This window comes from Cetorhinus maximus, chromosome 15 (genome assembly GCF_964194155.1).
Source record: "Cetorhinus maximus chromosome 15, sCetMax3.hap1.1, whole genome shotgun sequence".
Classification (NCBI taxonomy): Eukaryota; Metazoa; Chordata; class Chondrichthyes; order Lamniformes; family Cetorhinidae; genus Cetorhinus; species Cetorhinus maximus.
The window spans coordinates 99,890,031-99,897,446 of NC_135893.1; positions in this window are offsets into that span (position 1 = coordinate 99,890,031).

The following is a 7,416-nucleotide window of genomic DNA, read 5'->3' on the forward strand; positions in this document are numbered from 1 at the left end:
AGCTGTGTACACAGTAACTAAATGATTCCCACTGGCAGTAGAATTGTTGCAGATAATAACCTGAACCTTCCAAGCAGCAGCGATGCTGTGTGCTTTGTTGCTGTGCATGAACGTTCTCCCGAATTAACACATTTCTTCCAGGATCTTCCAATCCCAGCTGTCAAAGAACTGCACAGCACAGTGTCCCTGAGGAGCTCTGTCAGGGCAGAGTAGAGTCAGGGGAAGTGAGGACACCACCCCCCTCTCCCCCTTTTTATTTTTACAACATTAGCTGCTATATTCAGGGAAGTTTAAAGGTCCAGTCTTTGTGTGGGTGAAGTGGGGAGGTAGGGGTGGGATATTGTGGAGTTACCCAGGTTTTAAACTGTCTAACATTTCCTGGGTAACTATCCAGTTATATCATGTGGATCTGTCCCAGGTCTCTGACTCTAGCTCAGAGCTGGAGTCATTCGCAGAGGGTCCTGAGGAGCAGGAGAATTGCCCATCGGAAGTTCAAACTTCCCAGACAATTCCTACGTCGGTCTGTGCGTCTGGACTTTCGCAGGGTCCTGATATGTGTCTTCCAACGTGTGTCTGGTCTCCACTGATCCAGAGACTGGATGATTTGGGTCATTATGCTGCCTGCTAATTTACTTTGACTTTCAGGAAATGAAATGCATTCACTTGCTGTGGAAATTGTGAACAGGGGCCACCTGGTGGGATCCATTAAAACAAGACATAAAATAAAATATGCCTTCAGTTAGCAATGATTAAATGCATTATCCTGATAATGTACTTCAACAAACATAGACCTAGCTGTTCTGTGCTCTCTACATTTCTTAATGTTGGGTAACTTGTATTATGCCTTTTACTAGATTAGCATCAGTGACCTGAGTCTATCATATTTTTCAACTATCCAAAACTGATCATATTCCAGAAATGTGCATTTTCCACACCTCCCATTCTCAGCAGTATTCAGGACAAGCAACTGTGTAAACTACCAAGACAAAAATTGGACTAACTGGGAGAAACAGTTGTATTATACACAGCAATATTTTTATCTGCCAGACAGGTGCCTTAAGTATTTGTCAAATCAGTCATGTTATTACAGTAATCTCTGCAGAAATCATATCTAGATCAAGGAGTAATTCACCAATCCTGAGTGCAACTGTAATTGAAGGGACCACAGCTTAGAGATAAGACTACGTTGTTCTAGCACCAGTTCTGACCCAAATCTGCTTTGACACTGCCACAATGGAGTGAGAAAAATGTCTGCATGTCTTGTTCCAGCCAGGATCAAAATTAACTAATACAAATGCAAAATACTATGGATACTGGAAATTGAAATAAAACCAGAAAATGCTGGAATTACCCAACAGGTCAGGCAGCATCTGTAGAGAGAGATTCATGTTTCAGGTCTGAGACCTTTCTTCAACATTGCAATGGTGGTGAGGGTGGGTGGAAGTCACTATCTGTGTGTGTACTTTGTCCACCATCTGTGCTCCCTGAAAAACCACTTTTGTCTGTTTTGTACAAATTAATCTATGTCAATGTTTATTGATCCTTTAATTTCTGTGATAGGCTAATTATTAATGAAGCTGCAGCAAGATGTGGTAATTGTAAGTTCTGCAGCCTTGATCAAACAGGAGTGATGTTTATACGTACATGATTAGATGCAGAATTTGGAATCTTTCCATTCACTATATTTTAATAGCTTTCAATAATGTCAAGTGTAGGGTGACTACTTGATGTACTCCAGAATCATTTCACATAAGGATAGATTGGGAAAAAAAAGTGTCAACTTTCAAGTTAAAGTACAATCACAACACCATTGTTTTGACAATAATTGCCAAAGTTAGCAACCCCTTGAGAAAAGTTAATGAACTGTCTCCAACACATGCTACTTTTACAGCCTTCACTTACAATTGCACCATAGCTTCCCCCTCCCACCACAAAAGTGAAATCTACTTCCAGATTAACTAAGGTAACTAGGGACCAGTCAAAAAATATTCTAATGATTTTCCATTGAATACTGTTTTCAGCCATATTCAAAGTGTTTCTTCATCCTATTTAATAGCATTGAAATTGGCTTGTGCCAAAATTGGGAGAGCTGATCTATAGACAAGTCGAGAAACAGCCTAACAGTCATATTCACCGAATCATAACACAATGTCCCAGACAACACCATCGCCATCCCAAGGTATGTCATGTTATTACAGTAATCTCTACAGAAATCTTATCTAGATCAAGGAGTAATTCACCAATCCTGGGTGCAACTATAATTGAAGGACAAACCCACCAGAGGAGGCAATAGTGGTATACATTCAGGAGGGAGGTGCCCTGGGAACATGGATTCTAGATCCCCATGAAGTCTAATGGCATCAGGTGAAACATGGGCAAAAAAAACTCCTACCTACTTCACCTCATCCTCATTAATCTACCTGTTGCAGACATATCTGTCCATAACAGTATTGTATCATACTGTCCTGATGGAGACGAAATCCCACCTTCACATTGAGGATAGCTGTGCAAAATAGGACAGATTTCGAACAATCTAGTAACTCAAAACTGGGCATCTGTGAGGTGCTGTGGTTCATCAGCAGTATAATTGTATTCAACGACAATCTGTAACCTCATGGCTCGGCATGTACTTCATTCTACCATCAAGCCAGATACGCCACAGAGGTTCAGAGTGCAGGAGGGCATACTAGGAGCAACACCAGGAATACCTAAAATGAGGTGTCAACCGCTGAAGCTACAAAACAGGACTACTTGCATATCAAACAGTGAAAGCAGCAGCAATAGACAGCTAAGCAAGTCCAGAACCCATCAGATCTAAGCTCTGCAGTCCTGTCACATCCAGTCCTGAATGGTGGTGGACAACTGAACAAGTCACAGGAAGAGTAGTAGGCTCCACAAATATCCCCATCCTCAATGATGGGGGAGCCCAGCACGTTAGTGCAAAGGACAAGGCTGTAACATTTGCAACCAACGTCAGCCAGAAGTGCTAGGTGGATGATCTATCTCAGCCTCCTCCAGGCTTCAGCCAATTCACCCAAGTGACATTAAGAAACAGCTGAAGGCACTGAATACTGCAAAGGCTATGGGCCCTGACGACATACTGACAATATTACTGCAGACTTGTGCTCCAGAATTAGCCATGCCCCTAGCAAAATTGTTCCAGTACAGCTACAACACTGGCATCTATCTGACAGCGTAAGGGGATCAGTAAGGGATGTGCAAAAAGACAGGAGACTACACCTGAGTGAGACAGTGACCAAATGAGTAGCGAATTAGGTTCATGTGGGAATTCAGTGCATGGGGGAAAGAGGTATAATATACATAGGAATTATTCTAACTTAATTAAGAAGGACTGGCATCACATGCCAGTCTTCAGCCAATTCCATTCATGTGATATCAAGAATGATTGAACATCAATGGCATTATCATCACTAAATCCCCCACTATCAACATCCTGAGGGTTACCAAATACCAAAAACTGAACTGGACTAGCCATGCAAATACTGTGGTTATAAGATCAGCTCAGGGGCTAGGAATTGTGCAGCAAGTAACTCACCTCCTGACTCCCTAAAGCCTGTTTACCATCTACAAGGCACAAGTCAGGAGTGTGACAGAATACTCCCCACTTGCCTGGATGAGTGCAGTTTCCACAACACAAGAAGCCTGACAACATCCAGGACAAAGCAGCCCCTCCCTCCACCACTGATGCACAGTAGCAACAGAGTCTACCATCTACAAGATGCACTGCAGAGATTCACCAAGGCTCCTTAGACAGCACCTTCCAAACCCACTACTGTCTAGAAGGGCAAGGGTGGCAGATAGATAGGAACACCACCATCTGGAAGTTCCCCTCCAAGTCACTCACCATTCTGACTTGGAAAAATATCACCATTCCTTCACTGTCACTGGATCAAAATCCTGGAACTCCCTTCCCTGGGTCTCTAGATTACTAGTCTAGCAATAATACCACTATGCCATCACCTCCCCAAAGGAGTGAGTGGGTTGTCTTATGAGGAAAGGTTGGACAGATCGGGCTTGTTCCTATGAGTTTAGAAGAGTGAGGGGTGATTTGATTGATATATAAAAGATCCTGGATGACAAGGTGAACATGTAAAGGATGTTTCCTCTTGTGATTGAGTACAGAACTAGGGGGCACAGTTTTAAAATTAGGGGTCGCCCTATTAGGACAGAGATGAGGAGAAATTTTTTCTCTGAGGGTCGTGCGATTTTGGAACTTTGCCTCAGAAGGCGATGGAGGCAGGGTCATTGAATATTTTTAAGATGGAGCTAGATTGATTCCCTTGCCTATCAAGCATCTAAGGTTATCAGGGGTAGATGTCAGTGTGGAATTCAAAACATTAACATGTCAGCTATGTTCTTATCAAATGGCAGACAATATCAAGGGGGCGAATGGCCTACTACTGCTCCTACTTCGTATGTTTGTATGTAAATCCAACTCAGCCAGTTACCACTCCATCAGTCTACTCTTAATCATCAGCAAAGCAATGAAAGGTGTCGTTGACAATGCTATCAAGCAGCACTTACTCAGCAATAACCTGCTCGCTGATGCTCAGTTTGCGTTCCACCAGGACCACTCAGCTCCTTGCCTTATTACAGCCTTGATCCAAACATGGATAGAAGAGCTGAACTCCAGGGGGCGAGATGAGAGTGGCTGCCCTTGATATCAAGACTGCATTTGCCTAAGTGTGGCATCAAGGAGCCCTAGCAAAACTGGAGTAAATGGAAATCAGTAGGAAAGCTCCACAGGACGGAGTCATACCTAGCACAAAGGAAGATGATTGTGGTTGTTGAAGGTCAAACATCTCAGTCGTGGGACACTGTTGCAGGAATTCCTCAGGGTAGTGTCCTAAGCACACCCATCTTCAGCTGCTTCATTAATGACCTTCTTTCCATCATTAGGTCAGAAGTGAAGATGTTCGCTGATGATTGCACAATGTTCAGCATCATTTGCAACTCCTCTGATACTGAAGCAATGTGTGCCCGAATGCAGCAAGACCTGGACAATGTTCAGGCTTGAGCTGATAAGTGGCAAGTAACATTCGTGCCACATGTGCCAGGTAATGCCCATCTCCAAGAAGAGAGAATCCAAACATCGCCCCTTGATGTTCAATGGCATTCCCATCACTGAATCCCCACTATCAACATCCTGGGGGTTACCATTGACCAGAAACTGAACTAGCTATATAAATACTGTGGCTACAAAATCAGGTCAGAGGCTAGGAATTGTGCAACGAGTAACTCGCCTCCTGACTCCCCAAAGCCTGTCCACCATCTACAAGGCACAAGTCAAAAATGCGATGGAATACTCCCCACTTGCCTTGATCAGTGCAGCTCCAACAATACTAAACACCAACCCAGCATTTTGCAGCTACTTGATTGGCACCCCATCCACCACCTTCACCATTCACTCCCTCCACCACTGACACACAGTGGCAGCAGTGTGTACCATCTACAAGATGCACTGCAGGAACTCACCAAGGCTCCTTAGACAGCACCTTCCAAACCTGCGATCTCCGCCACCTAGAAGGACAAGGGCAGCAAATGCATAGGAACACCACCACATACAAGTTCCCCTCCAACACACACACCATTCTGACTTGAGCATATATCGCTGTTCCTTCACTGTCGCAGGGTCAAAATCCTGGAACTCCCTCCCTAACAGCATGGTGGGTGTTCCTACAATATGGACTCCAGCAGTTCAAGAAGGCAGCTCACCACCACCTTCTCAAGGGCAATTAGGGATCAGCAATAAATGCTGGCCACATCCCATGAACAAGTAAAAAAAAACTACATAGCAGAAAATACTAGAATCTGGCCTGATGGGGTTCTGATGCTCTTCAATTATTGAATGAAAGTGGAAATTTCCATGGCACTTCCAAAAGTTGCTTTTATCTGCTGCTTTTGCATTTCAATTTTGCATATTTCAGAGACACAAGGATTGGGCACAATAGTGAACCAGGTATAATTCTGATGGACCATACAGCTGTTTAAGACATTCAAGTGACCAATGGTCATTCTCAGGAGGAAGACTGCAGGCAAACGTAAGTATTGTAGTAAAGATGCATTGGCCCACCCCAGTGAAATGTAAACATGGAATCAAGCCTCCTCGTTCTCAGCATGTAGCGTTGCATGACTCAGAAGAAACCAAGAATGCCAGATCAATGGTGTCTTGCGGGAAGATTAATTTTGAATATTGCTGCAGGGTGACACATGTTACTGAAGCTTTTCATCTTGCACTCATCAGGATAAATTCAAGAATGCCAAATTTCGAACAATCACAACAACTTATACCACAGCAGAAAGGGATACCGATTGGTGGGCAAGTTAACTCTGATTGGCCAACGCCAAACATTGATTTTAGTCCTCTGTAAAGTTTCTTCTTTACCATTGGACTTTGGTCTAGGTGCCTACCAATGCTGTTCCCTGTAACCATTCACAAGCATACTCCAATCACAAAGGTACAGAGCCTTTATTCTGCATCTTCCATATCATAGTAAGATGAACCTACTACTACGGAATTATGGGCAGCAACTTAAGTCAGCACATTGAGACAGTACTATATTATGAAATTGACTATATATCTGTTCAATAAGTTATTAACTCCAAATAGGATTACTGTTCTGAAAAAGATTAGAAGTGAGGTAATAAATCTCACCAGATAAACAAAATTAAGACATCTTAGTAACTGAACACTAGTAAGTTCAGGCCATGTCTTACCCCTCACTACCACACAAGTAGCATTTTACCAAGGTTTTCCAGTATCTGCTCTCAATATTATTTTAACATGGAAGAGTAAAATCACATGATTCCATTTTCAATTCATACAGATCAACATTTGATTGCATGATAGCACTCAGAACATGTGCCAAACCCGTTCTGTAGCTTCATTTGGGCAATAGACTCAAGGTGGAGTTTCAGTAGTTTGCCCAACTCCAGAAGGGCAAAGTTGTTTCATTCAAGCAATGACAGATGGAAGATCCCATCATCCATCCAGCCTGTCCTACGCAATTGTAATATATGTATCATTATATACACACACTATTCTCCCCTCCACCCAAAACCACGTCCCAATAAGCCCAATTTAAGTCTTATAAAACCCAATGTAGGTCCAATGTCATTCCAAAGATTTATGATAGATGTTGGCAGTTTAGGAAAGGAAAGGAACTGAGGAATATCTCCCTCTCCAGGTCACTCTTGCACGCCTTGGTGAATGGGTTAGCATTATCAGATGTCTGGGAGGTTAGCTGAGATGATGGAAGGACAGAGATGAAAGCAAATCCATGAACGAGTTCTTTTTTTAAAAAAAAGTACTTCCAAATACATTCTTCACACACAAGAACAAAGAAAGAAAAGTCACAGAACAATAAACACAAATTAATTCCTCCCATGGACATG